General features: G+C 41.0%; 1 non-coding gene across 1 annotated transcript; it reads left to right on the top strand.

The window, feature by feature from the left end:
* The first annotated feature begins 16,071 nt into the window (after positions 1 to 16,071).
* Positions 16,072 to 16,144, top strand: TRNAV-UAC (transfer RNA valine (anticodon UAC)). Its single transcript has one exon. It is a non-coding gene; the product is annotated as a tRNA-Val (tRNA).
* The last annotated feature ends 1,991 nt before the right edge of the window (positions 16,145 to 18,135 follow it).

Genomic DNA, 18,135 nt, shown 5'->3' with positions numbered 1-18,135 from the left:
GCGTGTGTGTTTTCTTGTGTTGGTTTTTAAAGAAATGGGGGCGGGGGGACCTCCGCATCCCCTCTCCTCGCTCTCGCTCTCTCCTTCCCTCCTGGCGACACCCTACCTCGTTTTTTGTCTTGCTACGAGTCCACAGACCTATACATAACCCTTGATTACCCTGGTTTTCCTTTTTCAGTAAAGCCTGGTTAAGCTCCCCCCACCCACTCAAAGGCTCTTCTTTGTTATTCCTTCCATTTCAACTGTCTTAAGTCACTGTCCTTACCCCGGGTATTGGAAATAATCTGCTGTCTACTACTTTCTAAAATTAAATTTTGATAAGGCTGAGTCCAGTTAAAGATGATCAGCAGCCAAAACGTGTTTTTCCCGAAGTACTAGAAACACGTGACAAAAGAGAGCCTTCTAAGGCTCTGAGAAAGGTCGCATACCTGATGGCAATATTGTGGGTAAACATGGGAAAAGCACGTTTCTCACTAGCAGAATCTCCAGCCTCACCCTCTTTGTTTTGAAATCGGATCAGCAGGATAAACAGTGATTCCAATTAGCACATATGTTTGGTAATCTTTGTCAAACTTTGGTTGAATATTTATTTTAAAGAAATTTTTGAGCAGCCTAGTCTCATGGTGATCATTGGAAGTACCTGACGTCCTTAGGAAAATGGCAAACTAGAAAGAGGGAAGGGGCACCTAAACCAATCATTATGACAAATTTTCCAAAAGTAATTTAGTTACAATAAAATTCCTGAGTAGAATTACAGATAAAAATTACAGGATTTTCTTATAGGAGAACAAAAGAGGGGCAACACACCCAGTCCTAATGATCAAGACTTGCTGGGGAATTGGTGGCTAACTTATACTTTATCCAATTAAAAAAAAGAGTGAGGTGGTTGAAGAGCAGTTGAATAGAGGGGGAATTCTGGCCTAAGTGAACATGGAATCGAGAGCAAATGGAGTGTGGGGAGCTTCAGTTATAGGTGTGAACCAGAGTGGGCAGAGGAGAGAAAGTAAGCAAAATAACAGGTGCAGGATCAGGGAGGTCAGGGAGGGTCCTCCACACTATGGAGGTTAGATTTTAATCTGAATGTGATGAGTAGGAAAGAAGTGACTGTTTTAAAGAGGAACATGACGATACCCATTTTGATCCAAAGACCTCTTTGGCTTTTGGATAAACATTGGACCGTCTCAGAGCTCAATTCTTAGGCCTCTTCTCTTCTATATTTTTTCTATTTACCTGCCTAAGCTCATCATCTCATGGTTTATATTTTTTTTAATTAACTTTTATGAAGCTTCAAGTGAACATTTACAAATCCGATCAGTCTGTCACATGTAAGTTTACATACATCTTACTCCCTTCTCCCACTTGCTCTCCCTCTATTGAGTCAGCCCTTTCAGTCTCTCGTTTTGTGCCAATTTTGCCATGTTTCCTCTCTCTCTATCTTCCCTTCCCCCCTCCAGTCAAGAGTTGCCAACACACTCTCCAGTGTCCACCTGATTTAATTAGCTCACTGTTCATCAGCATCTCTCTCCCCCCCGCTGACCAGTCCTTTTCATGTCTGACGAGTTGTTTTCGGGGATGGTTCCTGTCCTGTGCCAACAGAAGGTCTGGGGAGCATTGCCGCCGGGATTCCTCTAGTCGCAGTCAGACCATTAAGTATGGTCTTTTTATGAGAATTTGGGTTCTGCATCCCACTGATCTCCTGCTCCCTCAGGAGTTCTCTGTTGTGCTCCCTGACAGGGCAGTCATCGATTGTGGCCAGGCACCAACTAGTTCTTCTGGTCTCAGGATGATGTAGGTCTCTGGTTCATGTGGCCCTTTCTGTCTCTTGGGCTCTTAGTTGTCGTGTGACCTTGGTGTTCTTCATTTTCCTTTGCTCCAGGTGGGTTGAGACCAATTGATGCATCTTAGATGGCCGATTGTTAGCATTTAGGACCCCAGACGCCACATTTCAAAGTGGGATGCAGAATGTTTTCATAATAGAATTATTTTGCCAATTGACTTAGAAGTCCCCTCAAACCATGTTCCCCAGACCCCCGCCCCTGCTCCGCTGACCTTTGAAGCATTCATTTTATCCCGGAAACCTCTTTGCTTTTAGTCCAGTCCAATTGGGCTGACCTTCCTTGTATTGAGTGTTGTCTTTCCCTTCACCCAAAGCAGTTCTTATCCACTGATTGATCAATAAAAAACCTTCTCCCTCCCTCCCTCCCCCCTTCGTAACCACAAAAGTATGTGTTCTTCTCAGTTTTTTCTATTTCTCAAGATCTTATAATAGTGGTCTTATACAATATTTATCCTTTTGCAACTGACTCATTTCGCTCAGCATAATGCCTTCCAGATTCCTCCATGTTATGAAATGTTTCACAGATTCGTCACTGTTCTTTATCGATGCCGTAGTATTCTATTGTGTGAATATACCACAATTTATTTACCCATTCATCCGTTAATGGACACCTTGGTTGCTTCCAGCTTTTTGCTATTGTAAACAGAGCTGCAATAAACATGGGTGTGCATATATCTGTTTGTGTGAAGGCTCTTGTATCTCTAGGGTATAGTCCGAGGAGTGGGATTTCTGGGTTGTATGGTAGTTCTATTTCTAACTGTTTAAGATAACGCCAGATGGATTTCCAAAGTGGTTGTACCATTTTACATTCCCACCAGCAGTGTATGAGAGTTCCAATCTCTCCGCAGCCTCTCCAACATTTATTATTTTGTGTTTTTTGGATTAATGCCAGTCTAGTTGGTGTGAGACAGAATCTCATCTTAGTTTTAATTTGCATTTCTCTAATGGCTAATGATCGTGAGCATTTTCTCATGTATCTGTTGGCTGCCTGAATATCTTCTTTAGTGAAATGTGTGTTCATATCCTTTGCCCACTTCTTGATTGGGTTGTTTGTCTTTTTGTGGTTGAGTTTTGACAGAATCATGTAGATTTTAGAGATCAGGTGCTGGTCTGAGATGTGATAGCTGAAAATTCTTTCCCAGTCTGTAGGTGGTCTTTTTACTCTTTTGGTGAAGTCTTTAGATGAGCATAGGTGTTTGATTTTTAGGAGCTCCCAGTTATCGGGTTTCTCTTCATCATTTTTGGTAATGTTTTTTATTCTGTTTATGCCCTGTATTAGGGCTTCTAAGGTTGTCCCTATTTTTTCTTCCATGATCTTTATCGTTTTAGTCTTTATGTTTAGGTCTTTGACCCACTTGGAGTTAGTTTTTGTGCATGGTGTGAGGTATGGGTCCTGTTTCATTTTTTTGCAAATGGATATCCAGTTATGCCAGCACCATTTGTTAAAAAGACTATCTTTTCCCCAATTAACTGACACTGGTCCTTTGTCAAATATCAGCTGCTCATACATGGATGGATTTATATCTGGATTCTCAATTCTGTTCCATTGGTCTATGTGCCTGTTGTTGTACCAGTACCAGGCTGTTTTGACTACTGTAGCTGTATAGTAGGTTCTGAAATCAGGTAGAGTGAGGCCTCCCACTTTCTTCTTCTTTTTCAGTAATGCTTTGCTTATCCGGGGCTTCTTTCCCTTCCATATGCAATTGGTGATTTGTTTCTCTATCACCTTAAAATATGACATTGGAATTTGGATCGGAGGTGTGTTATTTGTATAGATGGCTTTTGGTAGAATAGACATTTTTACTATGTTACGTCTTCCTATCGATGAGCAAGGTATGTTTTTCCACTTAAGTATGTCCTTTTGAATTTCTTGTAGTAGAGCTTTGTAGTTTTCTTTGTATAGGTCTTTTACATCCTTGGTAAGATTTATTCCTAAATATTTTATCTTCTTGGGGGCTACTGTGAATGGTATTGATTTGGTTATGTCCTCTTCGGTGTTCTTTTTGTTGATGTAGAGGAATCCAAGTGATTTTTGTATGTTTATTTTATAACCTGAGACTCTGCCAAACTCTTCTATTAGTTTCAGTAGTTTTCTGGAGGATTCCTTAGGGTTTTCTGTGTATATAATCATGTCATCTGCAAATAGTGATAGCTTTACTTCCTCCTTGCCAATCCGGATACCCTTTATTTCTTTGTCTAGCCTAATTGCCCTGGCTAGGACTTCAAGTACGATGTTGAATAAGAGCAGTGATAAAGGGCATCCTTGTCTGGTTCCCGTTCTCAAGGGAAATGCTTTCAGGTTCTCTCCATTTAGAGTGATATTGGCTGTTGGCTTTGCATAGATGCCCTTTAGTATGTTGAGGAATTTTCCTTCAATTCCTATTTTGGTAAGAGTTTTTATCATAAATGGGTGTTGGACTTTGTCAAATGCCTTTTCTGCATCAATTGATAAGATCATGTGGTTTTTATCTTTTGTTTTATTTATGTGATGGATTACATTAATGCTTTTTCTGATATTAAACCAGCCTTCCATACCTGGTATAAATCCCACTTGATCAGGGTGAATTATTTTTTTGATGTGTTGTTGGATTCTATTGGCTAGAATTTTGTTGAGGATTTTTGCATCTATGTTCATGAGGGATATAGGTCTATAATTTTCTTTTTTTGTAATGTCTTTACCTGGTTTTGGTATCAGGGAGATGGTAGCTTCATAGAATGAGTTGGGTAGTATTCCGTCTTTTTCTATGCTTTGAAATTCCTTCAGTAGTAGTGGTGTTAAGTCTTCTCTGAAAGTTTGGTAGAACTCTGCAGGGAAGCCATCTGGGCCAGGACTTTTTTTTGTTGGAAGTTTTTTGATTACCGTTTCAATTTCTTTTTTTGTTATGGGTCTATTTAGTTGTTCTACTTCTGAATGTGTTAGTTTAGGTAGGTAGTATTTTTCCAAGAATTTATCCATTTCTTCTAGGTTTTCATATTTGTTAGAGTACAATTTTTCATAGTAATCTGAAATGATTCTTTTAATTTCATTTGGCTCTGTTGTGATGTGGTCCTTCTCGTTTCTTATTCGGGTTATTTGTTTCCTTTCCTGTATTTCTTTAGTCAGTCTAGCCAATGGTTTATCAATTTTGTTAATTTTTCAAAGAACCAGCTTCTGGCTTTGTTAATTCTTTCAATTGTTTTTCTGTTCTCTAATTCATTTAGTTCAGCTCTAATTTTTATTATTTGTTTTCTTCTGGTGCCTGATGGGTTCTTTTGTTGCTCACTTTCTATTTGTTCAAGTTGTCGGGACAGTTCTCTGATTTTGGCTCTTTCTTCTTTTTGTATGTGTGCATTTATCGATATAAATTGGCCTCTGAGCACTGCTTTTGCTGTGTCTCAGAGATTTTGATAGGAAGTATTTTCATTCTCGTTGCATTCTATGAATTTCCTTGTTCTCTCCCTGATGTCTTCTATAACCCAGTCTTTTTTCAGGAGGGTATTGTTCATTTTCCAAGTATTTGATTTCTTTTCCCTTGTTTTTCTGTTATTGGTTTCTAGTTTCATTGCCTTGTGGTCTGAGAAGATGCTTTGTAATATTTCGATGTTTTGGACTCTGCAAAGATTTGTTTTATGACCTAATATGTGGTCTATTCTAGAGAATGTTCCATGTGCGCTAGAAAAAAAAGTATATTTTGCAGCAGTTGGGTGGAGAGTTCTGTATAAGTCAATGAGGTCAAGTTGGTTGATTGTTGTAAGTAGGTCTTCCGTGTCTCTATTGAGCTTCTTACTGGATGTCCTGTCCTTCTCCGAAAGTGGTGTGTTGAAGTTTCCTACTATAAATGTGGAGGTGTCTATCTCACTTTTCAATTCTGTTAAAATTTGATTTATGTATCTTGCAGCCCTGTCATTGGGTGCATAGATATTTAATATGGTTATGTCTTCCTGATCAATTGTCCCTTTTATCATTATATAGTGTCCTTCTTTATCCTTTGTGGTGGATTTAAGTCTAAAGTCTATTTTGTCAGAAATTAATATTGCTACTCCTCTTCTTTTTTGCTTATTGTTTGCTTGATATATTTTTTTCCATCCTTTGAGTTTTAGTTTGTTTGTGTCTCTAAGTCTAAGGTGTGTCTCTTGTAGGCAGCATATAGACGGATCGTGTTTCTTTATCCAGTCCGTGACTCTCTTGTCTCTTTATTGGTGCATTTAGTCCATTTACATTCAGCGTAATTATAGATAAAGAAGTTTTTAGTGCTGTCATTTTGATGCCTTTTCATGTGTGTTGTTGGCAATTTCATTTTTCCACAGACTTTTTTATGCTGAGACGTTTTTCTTAGTAGATTGTGAGATCCTCATTTTCATAATGTTTAACTTTATGTTAGTTGAGTCGTTACGTTTTTCTTGGCTTTTTTCTTGAGTTATGGAGTTGATATTCCTTTTTGTGGTTACCTTATTATTTACCCCTATTTTTCTAAGTAAAAACCAAACTTGTATCATTCTATATCGCCTTGTATCACTCTCCATCTGGCAGTTCAGTGCCTCCTACATTTAGTCCCTCTTTTTGATTATTGTGATCTTTTATCTATTGTTTTCCATGATTCCCTGTTATGTGTATTATTTTATTGATTTATTTTTTTTCAGAATTAATCTTAATTTGTTTGTTTTTGTGCTTTCCCTATTTGAGTTGATATCAGGACGTTCAGTTTTGTGACCTTGTATTGTGCTGGTATCTGATATTATTGATCATTTGACCAAACAATCTCCTTTTAGCCTTGGTTTGGTTTTTGCAAATTCTCTAAACTTGTGTTTATCTGTAAAGATCTTAATTTCTCCTTCATATTTCAGAGAGAGTTTTGCTGGATATATGATCCTTGGTTGGTAGCTTTTCCTCCTTCAGTGCTCTGTATATGTCGTCCCATTCCCTTCTTCCCTGCATGGTTTCTGCTGAGTAGTCTGAACTTATTCTTATTGATTCTCCCTTGAAGGAAACCTTTCTTTTCTCCCTGGCTGCTTTTAAAATTTTCTGTTTATCTTTATTTTTGGCAAGTTTGATGATAATATGTCTTGGTGTTTTTCTTTTTGGATCAATCTTAAATGGGGTTCGATGAGCATCTTGGATAGATATCCTTTCGTCTTTCATGATGTCAGGGAAGTTTTCTGTCTGAGTTCTTCAACTATTTTCTCTGTGTTTTCTGTCCCCCCTCCCTGTTCTGGGACTCCAATCACTCGCAAGTTTTCCTTCTTGATAGAGTCCCACATGATTCTTAGGGTTTCTTCATTTTTTTTAATTCTTTTATCTGATTTTTTTTCAGCTATGTTGGTGTTGATTCCCTGGTCCTCCAGATGTCCCAGTCTGCATTCTAATTGCTCGAGTCTGCTCCTCTGACTTCCTATTGCGTTGTCTAATTCTGTAATTTTATTGTTAATCTTTTGGATTTCTACATGCTGTCTCTCTATGGATTCTTGCAACTTACTAATTTTTCCACTATGTTCTTGACTAATCTTTTTGAGTCCTTCAACAGTTTTATCAGTGTGTTCCTTGGCTTTTTCTGCAGTTAGCCTAATTTCATTTGTGATGTCTTGAAGCATTCTGTAAATTAGTTTTTTATATTCTGTATCTGAGAATTCCAGGATTGTATCTTCCTTTGGGAAAGATTTTGATTCTTTTGTTTGGGGGGTTGTAGAAGCTGTCATGGTCTGCTTCTTTATGTGGTTTGATATGGACTGCTGTCTCTGAGCCATCACTGGGAAACTAGTTTTTCCAGAAAATCCGCTAAAAAAAAAAATGCAGTCAGATCCCTATCAGAGTTCTCCCTCTGGCTCAGGCTATTCGGATGTTAATGGATCCGCCTGGGGAGGGTGGGGGAGGGATCAGAGAGCTAGGAGTGTAGCACCTCAGAATATAGCCAGAGTTGTTTGTCTTAGTTGGAATGACTCATATCTGAGATTTCCGCCGGTCGCGTCGCCTATATATACTGGCTGTGTGGAGATTGCCCCCCGGGGGGTCTGGCCAGCTGGCGTCTCGGTCAGATCCTCCGCTGTCAGCCCCACCCCCAAGGTTAAGGCTCCCCTACTGGGACGGTGCACTCTCGACTCCAAAATCAGTCGCTGCCTCCTGGGGACCCCCCCTCCTGCCAGCCGCGTCACGCACCGCTCCGCTAACGGGGTGGGCTCCCCGCCCCAGGTCAGCTCAGGAGAGCAGAGCAGCTCCCTGCGCCTGAGCCGCGACTGAGCGTCCTGGCTGGGACGCCGCTCTCCCTGCTCCAAGACCAGCCACTGCCTCCCCGGGACTTCTTCCACGGGCTGCGCCGCCCCACCGCCCGGGCGAACCGGCTGGCCCTGAGCGAACCGGTTGGGACCGCCCCGGGGTCAATTCAGGGGGATGGAGCTGCACCCCGCTCTCACACCCCGCCTGCGCCCACCAAAATCCCGGAGGAACAGCTCTCCGGCTGGGATGCTGCTCTCCCCTCTCCAAGACCAGTCACTGCCTCCCGGGGACTTCTCCCTCCAGCGCGCCACGCTGCTGGCGCGAACTGGGTGGGCGCCGCCTGCAGGAATGGCTGGCCCCCCCCCGGGTCAATTCAGGGGAAAGTAGCTGGTCCGGGCACTCGAGCCATGCCCGCTCCCCACCAAAATCCCGGCGGGACGGCTCCCCAGTTGGGACGCTGCTCTCCCCGCTCCAAGACCAGTCACTGCCTCCCGGGGACTTCTCCCACCGGCTGCGCCACCACACCACCCGCACCAACTGGCTGGGCTCCCTCCCGGGATGAGTTCGGGGGCTAGGGCTGGGCCCCTTGTCTGTGTTGTCTGCCCCCCTGGGCTCTGCCCCAAATCTGGCTCCCAAGGTCACCTGACTGGTACGCTGGCTCCTGGCTCTGAAAACAATTGCTGTCTCTCCGTATTTGTTCCTTCTCCATCTCTAAATCTGTGTTTGGTGTTCAGAGTTCGTAGATTGTTAGGTATGTGATCGATTCACTTGTTTTTCCGAGTCTTTATTGCAAGAGGGATCCGTGGTAGCATCCACCTAGTCTGCCATCTTGGCCCCGCCTCCCTCATGGTTTATATTTTACATGGTCTTATTTTGAGTACCATTGTGTATCTCTTGGCCTACTGGATATCTCCTTTTAGAAGTCTTACAATAAACATCTTAAACTTAACATATCCCAAGGTGGAATTCCGAAAATGTTCTAACCATAGTGATTCGTATCTTATTTAACTGCATCTTTTTCCTTCTAGGTGTTTATGATAAAGAATTTGGGACTTTATTGACTCCGCTTTTGCTCTATTGCCCATATCCAATCACTCAGAACATCTTTTTTGCATTATCTTCAAAATATATCTGGAATATGGCCACTTCTCAGCACTTTCAGTGCTAATAGCCTGGCCCATGACATAATATTCTCTGATGTGGAATACGATTACCTGTTGTGGAGTCGTTTCTGACCGTAATGATCCCATACGGTCTCCAAGGAGCGGCTGGTGGATTCAAAGTGCTGGTCTTTTGGTTAGCACTGAGCTGTTAACCACTGTGCCACCAGGGTTCAGAATATTATTAATGTCTTAATATGTCTTGACTTTGCCTCCATTTCCTTAAATAGGGTACTTTCTAAAGAATATTTAAAACCCAGCAATTAATCCTTGTTTTACTCTCAGCTTGGCTTCTTACTGAACTCAGGAAAAAAAAAAAAAAGTCAAAATCATTGTAATGACCCTACAAGGCTCTGCATTAGCTCCCTGCTCCTCACTCAATTTGCTCTTCCCCTTGCTCATGCTGCTGCAGTTACAATGACTTTTTGCTCCACTTTAAATACATCAGACATCCTTCTGCCTCAGGGCCCTTGCACTGACTATTCCCTTAGGTTGCAATGCTCTTTTCCGTATATGTATACAACCAACTCTACTTCTTCAAATATCACATTATTAGTGAAGACACCCTGAACTTCCAGGCTTCCCCTACTCCTGAACTCCTTATTCTCATCTGTGATTTTGTTCTCCAAAGCACTTATCTACTTTTTTCAAAATTGTGCTTTAAATGAAGGTTTACAGTTCAAGTTAGTTTCTCATACAAAAGTTTATACACACATTGTTATGTGACTATATTTGCTCTCCCTGAAATGTGACAGCACACTTCTCTTTTGCATCCCGGATTTCCTGTGTCCATTTAACCAGCTCCTATCTGTTTCTGCCTTCTCATCTTACCTCCAGATAGCGGCTACGCATTTAGTCTCATGTATCTGCTTGAACTAAGAAGCACACTCTTCATGAGTATCATTTTATGTCTTATAGTCCAGTTTAATCTTTGTCTGAAGAGTTTGCTTCTTGAATGGTTTTAGTTTTGGGCTAACAGGGAGTCCAGGGGCCATGTCTTCCAAGATCCCTCCAGTCTCAGTCAGACTATTAAGTCTCATCTATTTACTAGCATTTGAGTTCTGCACCCCACTTTTGTCCTGCTCTGTCAGGGACTCTCTGTTGTGTTCCCTGTCAGGGTGGTCCTTGGTAGCCAGGCACCATCTAGTTCTTCTGGTCTCAGGCTGATGGAGTCTCTAGTTTGTGTGGTCCTTTCTGTCTCTTGAGCTCATATTTTCCTTGTGTCTTTGGTGTTCTTCATTCCCCTTTGTTCAAGGTAGGTTGGGACCAATTGATGCATCTTAGATGGCCAATACCTAGCTTTTAAGACACCAGAGGTCACTCACCAATGTGGGATGCAGAACGTTTTCTTGATAAACTTTGTTATGCCAATTGACCTAGATGTCCCCTGAAAACATGGTTGCTAGACCCCTGCCACTGCTACTCTGTCTCTTTAAGTGTTTGGTTGTATTCGGACAGGTTGTTAGCTTTTGGTTTGGTTCAGTTGTGCTGACTTCCCCTGTATTGTGTGTTGTCTTTCTCACCACCTAAGATAATTCTTTTCTACTATCTAGTTAGTGAGTACCCCTCTTCCTCCCTCCTCACCCTCGTAACCATTAAAAACTGTTTTCTTCTGCAAAACCCTAGTCTGCTTTGAATGAACTATGTAATTTACTTCAAATTCTATCAATTCCGGAAACCCTGTTTTTCATCAATGCCTTCAGTGCCATTGGTTCCTGATAAAATGCCACCTCCTCAAGTGGATGAATGTCGACCACTTCGTTTTGGTATAGTGACTCTGTGTAGTCCTTCCAACTTCTTCTGATGCTTCCTGCATCGTTCACTATTTTCCCCATGGAATCCTTCACTATTGCAACTTAAAGCTTGAGTTTTTTCTTCAGTTTTTTCAGTTTCACAAGTAACGATCTTGTTCATTCCTTTTGGTCTTCTATCACTAGGCATTTGCACGTATCATTATAATATTTATTTTGTCTTCTCGAACTGCCCTTTGAAATGTTCTGTTCACCCCTTTTACTTCATCATTTCTTCCTTTTCTTTAGCTACTTGATGTTCAAGAGCAAGTTTGAAAGTGTTTTCTGACATCCATTTTGGTCTTTTGTTTCTTTCGTGTCTTTTTAAAGACCTCTTGCTTTCTTCATGTATGGTGTCCTGTTATCATTCCACAACATCTCTGGTCTTCACTCATTAATTTTTAATGCATCATATCTATTCTTGAGATGGTCTCCAAGTTCAGTGGGATATACTCAAGGTCGTACTTTGGCTCTTGAAGATTTGTTCTAATTTTCTCCAGTGTCTTCAGTGTGGGTATTATTACCAACAACATTGTACTTCAGGATAGATCTTGTAATTATCTTTTTGACGATGAATGCAACAGCATTTCTCTTCAATTTGTCATTCCTAGCATAGTGTACCATATGATTGTTCAATTCAAAATGGCCAATACCAGTCCATTGCTACTCACTAATGCCTAGGATATCAATGTTTGTGTGTTACATTTCATTTTTGATGATTTCTAATTTTCCTAGAGTCATACTTCTATGCATTCCAAGTTCCTAGTATTAATGGATGTTTGCAGCTGTTTCTTCTTATTTTGAGTCATTTCATATCAGCAAATGAAGGTCCCTAAACGTTGACTCTATGCATGTCATTAACGTCGACTCTACTACCAACTGAAATATTTTGACAAATGAATACAACACTGGAAGTGCTCACTTATCTATGCCAAGAAATTTAAAAAGACAGATACCTGGCCAACCAACTGGAGGAGATCTATATTTATGCCTATTCCCAGGACAGGTGATCTAACCAAATATGTAAATTGTTGAACAATATCCTTAATGTCATACACAAGAAAAATTTTGCTGAAGATCATTCAAAAGTGGCTACCCCAGTAAATCAACAGGGAACTACCAGAAATTCAAGCCAGATTCAGAAGAGGACACAGAACCAAGGATATCATTGCTGATGTCAGATGGATCCTGGCTGATAGCAGAGAATACTAGAAAGATATTTACCTGTTTTTTATTGATTATGCATAGGCCTTTGGCTGAATGGACCATAAAAAATTAGGGATAACGTTGTGAAGAATGGGAATTCCAGAACACGTAATTGTGCCTCTGAGGACCTGTACACAAATCAAGAGGCAGTGGTTTAAACAGAACAAGGGGATAATGAGTGGTTTAGAGTCAGGAAAAGTGTGTGTCAGGGCTGTATCCTTTCACCATACCTATTCAATCTGTATGCTGACAAAATAGTCTGAGAAGCCGGATTATATGAAGAAGAACAGGGCATCAAGATTGTAGGATGACTATTAACAACCTGCATTATAAAGATGACATAACCTTGCTTGCTGAAAGTAAAGAGGATTTGAAGTACTTACTGATGAAGATCAAACACTATAGCCTTCAATATGGATTACACCTCAACATAAAGAAAACAAAAATCCTCACAATTAGACCAATAAGCAACATGATGAGAAACAGAGAAAAGATTGAAGTTGTCAAAGGTTTTTCATTTTTCTCGTGTCCAGAATCAACACCCATGGAAGCAGCAGACAAGGAATCAAAAGACACAATGCATTGGGCAAATCTGTTGCGAATAACTTCTTTAAAGTATTGTATTGAAAAGTAAAGCAGTCACCTTGAAGACTAAGCTGCACCTGAACCAAGTCATGGTGTTTTCAATTGCTTCATATGTATTCGAAAGCTGGACTACGAATAAGAGAGACCAAAGAAGAATTGTTGCCATTAAATTGTGGTGTTGGCATAGAATATGGGATAAGCCATGAAATTCCAAAAGAATGAACAAATCTGTCTTGGAAGAAGCACAACAAGAATGCTCCTGAGAAACAAGGGTGGTGAGACTATGTCTCATATACTTTGGACATATTTTCAGGAGGGATCAATCAGTCCCTGAGGAAGGACGTCATGCTTGGTAAATTAGAGGGTCAGTGAAAAAGAGGAAGACCCTCAACAAGATGGATTGACATAGTGGCTGCAACAAGGGGCTCAAGCATAACAAAGATTGTGAGGATGGCTCAGGAACAAGCAGTGTTCGTTTTGTTGTATATAGGGCCTATATGTGTCAAAAATGACTTGACGGCACCTAACAACATCAACAATGTAATTTACTAAATTATTTTGTGCACTGTGCTTCTTTATCACTGGAATGTAAGGTCTATGAGGGGAAGACTTCTGTTTGTGTTTTTTTACTACTGTAAAAAAAAAAGTGGTGCTATCGAGTCGTTTCCGACTCATAGCGACCCCGGTAGCCTTTGTAAAAAACCAATCTCTGGCACAGAGTGTTGTTGTTTTTAGGTGCTGTTCAAAGAACACCCTCACGTACAACAGAAGGAAACACTGTCTGGTCCTGCACCATCTTCACAATCCTTACTATGTTTGTGCCCTGTGTTGCATCCGCTTTGTCAATCCATCTCGTTCAGGGTCTCTCCTGGTAACGTGTTCAAAACATATAAGACAAAGTCTTACCATCCTCCATTCTAAGGAGCATTCTGGCTTTAATTTCTCATCTAGGAGGTGATGAAAATGAGATCTAGATGATTATTGATTTTCTGTTTCCTGAGACAATATATTATATCTTATACTGAAACAGATGTAACTGGATTTTATGCCTCGAGTTCCTTTTACTGAGCCATGGCTATCATAGTTGAATATGTTGGCAGAAAAGGTGAAGAGGATGGGGTCCTCTTGACCTAGAAGTTCAAATTGGAGCCATTATTCCCTGTCCTTGAGTATGAAGAATGTGACCTAGATGGAGCTGGACTCACAAGGATGCATCAACTGGGTCCTGAGATACAAAAACAATAGTTAGCAAAACCTAGAAATCATCTTTTAGGGAAACTTTTACATAAACAATTCATAAACAGAGCGCAAAAGACCCACATATTTTCCACTGTTATCTTTGTCTATTAAAAACCCACTGCCGTCAAGGTGATTCCGACTTATAGTGACCCTATAGGACAGAGTAGAACTGCCACCATAGAGTTTCCAAGGAGCATTTGGCGGATTTGAACTAAGGATCTTCTGTTTAGCAGCTGTAGCACTTAACCACTATGGCACCAGAGTTTCCCTTTGTCTATTAGTATTTAGTGAATAGCAAGGTTTGTTGGACCAGCTAAGACTTTCCTGACTGTCATTATTCCAACCAGAACCTAGGATTACTAAGAAAGACAATCTAAAATGTAGAATCACGTGTATTCAGCAGTTTTCAGCCAATCTGAAAAGGTGAAACCTTTAATGATTTTCCTCATTTGTAATGTTATTATATACCGATCATTCTGTAACAGTCCTTGGACTCGGGCAGACATGGTTCTGACACTATGCATGTCTGTTTCCCATTTTTGTCTCGTTGATCATTTACAAAGCAGAAACTTTCTTCTTCCTTTATTATATCTTTGTGGTGATTTTTACCCCAGAACAGCCCTCACTTCCGGTTAGTTTCTATTATCAGAAAGATGGGTTTTTAACTTTTTTTTTTTTTCCTTCACACTGTTTGGGATCAGCTTTCCCATCAGCAGCTATCAATTAACAACTTCCTCACATTACAGTGAGCATTTCTGAACATGCAGACTGGACCATGTGGGGAGGCTAGGCTGAATCAACACCCCGTGCATAAGGAACTCACAGATTCTTTGACCTAAAAGTGCACAATATAAGCACCAAAGTTTTAAGGGTGCTGGAAATACAACTTAAAGAGATTGAGCTCAGTTCTGGGGTAAATGAGGACAAGAAGGCCTGATTAGCATAGGAACTCAATTCAAAACTTGAGATGGCCCACCACCCGTCTGGAAGATTTGGATTTCACAATAATCCAGTATGAAGGATTTATTTTTGCATTTCCAGACAAGATAAATATAAAAACATAATTCCATCCAGATATTGCTGGTTTTTAAATCCAACAGCTTAGGTACTAGTCCTTCATACTTGTGGGGTAATGACACTATCCCATACCAAAGACAATTTTAGGTAAATGGGTTTTCAAATCAGTGAACAACTGATTCTGAGAGAAGATTGGATCATGCTTGGCCCCACAGGGAATCGCTTCTGAGGGAAAGATTTGATCTTTAGACTAGCCACATCTCCATAGGCTTCACACCACACTAAAATTTTGTGTCTAGTTCACCTCCCCAAGACAGCTGAAGGATTTTCTCCAATGTTTAGCCGAGATATTGATGTAGTAGGGACACTGGTGGTGTAGTGGTTAAGAACTCAGCTGCAAAACTAAAATATCAGCTGTTCCATAGAGATCCTGTGGAGCAGTGACTGGGCTTAATGGCAACGGGTATTGATGTACTATTGTGTGCCAGTCACTGCCAATACAAAGGTAGCAAAACAGAAGTTGTTCCTGACATAATGACATAATGATGTCTTAGTTTCCTATTAGTGCTGTGACTGAAATATCACAAGCGCGTGGCTTAAAGAACAGAATTTTTCTTTTTCTTTCTCATATTTGAGGGCTCTAAAAGGCCAAATTCTATGTGTGTCTCTAGGGGGAAGTCCTTCCTCTTCTAGTTCAGCTTTCTGTTGTTTTTTTCAGGTGCCGTGGAGTTGGTTTTGGCTCATGGCACACCTTACATCAGAACAAAATGTTGCCCAGTCCTGCGCCATCCTCACAATTGTTGTTTCGCTTGAGGTCATTGCAGCAGCCACTGCGTCAGTCCATCTCATCGAAGGTCTTTCTGTTTTTCGCTGACCCTCTAATTTACCAGGCATAATGTCCTTCTCCAAGGACTGGTCCCTCCTGATAACACGTCCAAAGTATGTGAGACGAAGTCTTGCCATTCTTGGTTCTAATGAGCATTCTGGCTGTACTTCTTCCAAGACAGATTTGTTAGTTCTTCTGGCAGTCCATGGCAGTAGATTTCCTGTGGTTCCATGGTGTAGTGGTTAGCACATCTGCTTTACACGCAGAAGATCCTGGGTTCAATCCCCAGTGGAACCAACCTAGACTCTTAGCAGCTTTTGATCCTTCTACTTCCTGTGCTTGTTTACAGATTCACCTCCTTCTGTTGTTTTCTGGTAGCATCTGTCTTCCCCCAGAGTGTGCTCCCTTCTCTCTGTGTCTAATCTGCTGTTTTTATCTCAAGTGTAAGTAGGTTTAGGATAAACCTTACATTGATCTGGCTCCCTCACCCAAAAAACAAACCCTATTCCCAAATGGGATTTCATCCACAGGTATGTTGTTGTAGTTTTTGTTGTTGTTGTTAGGTGTCGTCAAGCCGGTTCCGACTCATAGCGACCCTATGCACAACAGAACAAAACACTGGCCGGTGCTGTGCCTTCCTTACGATCATTGTTATGCTTGAGCTCATTGTTGTAGCCACTGTGTTAGTCCACCTCATTGAGAGTCTTCCTCTTTTCCGCTGACCCTGTACTCTGCCAAGCATGATGTCCTTCCCCAGGGACTGATCCCTCCTGACAACATGTGCAAAGTGTGTAAGATGCCAGTCTCACCATCCTTGCCTCTAAGGAGCATTATGGCTGCACTTCTTGCAAAAAGGATTTGTTCCTTCTTTTGGCAGCCCATGGTATATTCAATATTCTTCGCCAACACCACAATTCAAAGGCATCAACTCTTCTTCAGTCTTCCTTATTCATTGTCCAGCTTTCACATGCATATGATGTGATTGAAAATACCATGGCTTGGGTCAGGCGCACCGTAGTCTTCAGGGTAACATCTTTGCTCTTCAACACTTTGAAGAGGTCCTTTGCAGCAGATTTACCCAATGCAATGTGTCTTTGGATTTCTTGACTGCTGCTTCCATGGTGGTTGATTGTGGATCCAAGTAAAACGAAATCCTTGACAACTTCAATCTTTTCTCCGTTTATCATGATGTTGCTCATTGGTCCAGTTGTGAGGATTTTTGTTTTGTTTATGTTGAGGTGCAATCCATACTGAAGGCTGTGGTCTTTGATCTTTATTAGTAAGTGCTTCAAGTTCTCTTCATTTTCAGCAAGGAAGGCTGTGTCATCTGCATAACGGAGGTTGCTAATGAGTCTGCCTCTAATCCTGATGCCCCGATCTCCTTCATAGAGTCCAGCTTCTCGTATTATCTGTTCCGCATACAGATTAAATAGGTATGGTGAAAGAATACAACCTTGACGCACACCTTTCCTGACTTTAAACCAATCAGTATCCCCTTCTTCTGTCCGAACAACTACCTCTTGATCTAAGTAAAGGTTCACTGAGAACAATTAAGTGTTCAGGAATTCCCATTCTTTGCAGTGCTATCCATAGTTTATTATGATCCACACAGTCAAATGCCTTTGCATAGTCAATAAAACACAGGTAGACATCCTTCTGGCATTCTCTACTTTCAGCCAGGATCCATCTGACATCAGCAATGATAGCCCTGGTTCCACGTCCTCTTCTGAATCCAGCCTGAATTTCTGGCAGTTCCCTGTCGATATACTGTGCAGCCATTTTTGAATGACCTTGAGCAAAATTTTGCTTGCATGTGATATAAATGATACTGTTCTATAATTTCCACATTCCATTGGATCACCTTTCTTGGGAATAAGCATAAATATGGATATCTTCCAGTCAGTTGGCCAGGAAGCTGTCTTCCATATTTCTTGGCATAGAGTAGTGAGCACCTCCAGTGCTGCATCTGTTTGTTGAAACATCTCAATTGATATTCCACCAATTCCTGGAGCCTTGTTTTTCCTCAGTGCCTTCAGAGGAGTTTGGGCTTCTCCTTCAGTACTATTGGTTCCTGATCATATGCCACCTCTTGAAATGGTTGAATATCGACCAATTCTTTTTGGTATAATGACTCTGTGTATTCCTTCCATCTTCTTTTGATGCTTCCTATGTCGTTTAATATTTTCCCCATGGAATCCTTCACTATTGCAACTCGAGGCTTGAATTCTTTCTTCAGTTCTTTCAGCTTGAGAAATGCCAAGCGTGTTCTTCCCTTTTGGTTTTCCATT

Source organism: Loxodonta africana, chromosome 1, assembly GCF_030014295.1.
Source record: "Loxodonta africana isolate mLoxAfr1 chromosome 1, mLoxAfr1.hap2, whole genome shotgun sequence".
Taxonomy (NCBI): domain Eukaryota; kingdom Metazoa; phylum Chordata; class Mammalia; order Proboscidea; family Elephantidae; genus Loxodonta; species Loxodonta africana.
This window is presented reverse-complemented; position numbering and strand designations above follow the sequence as displayed.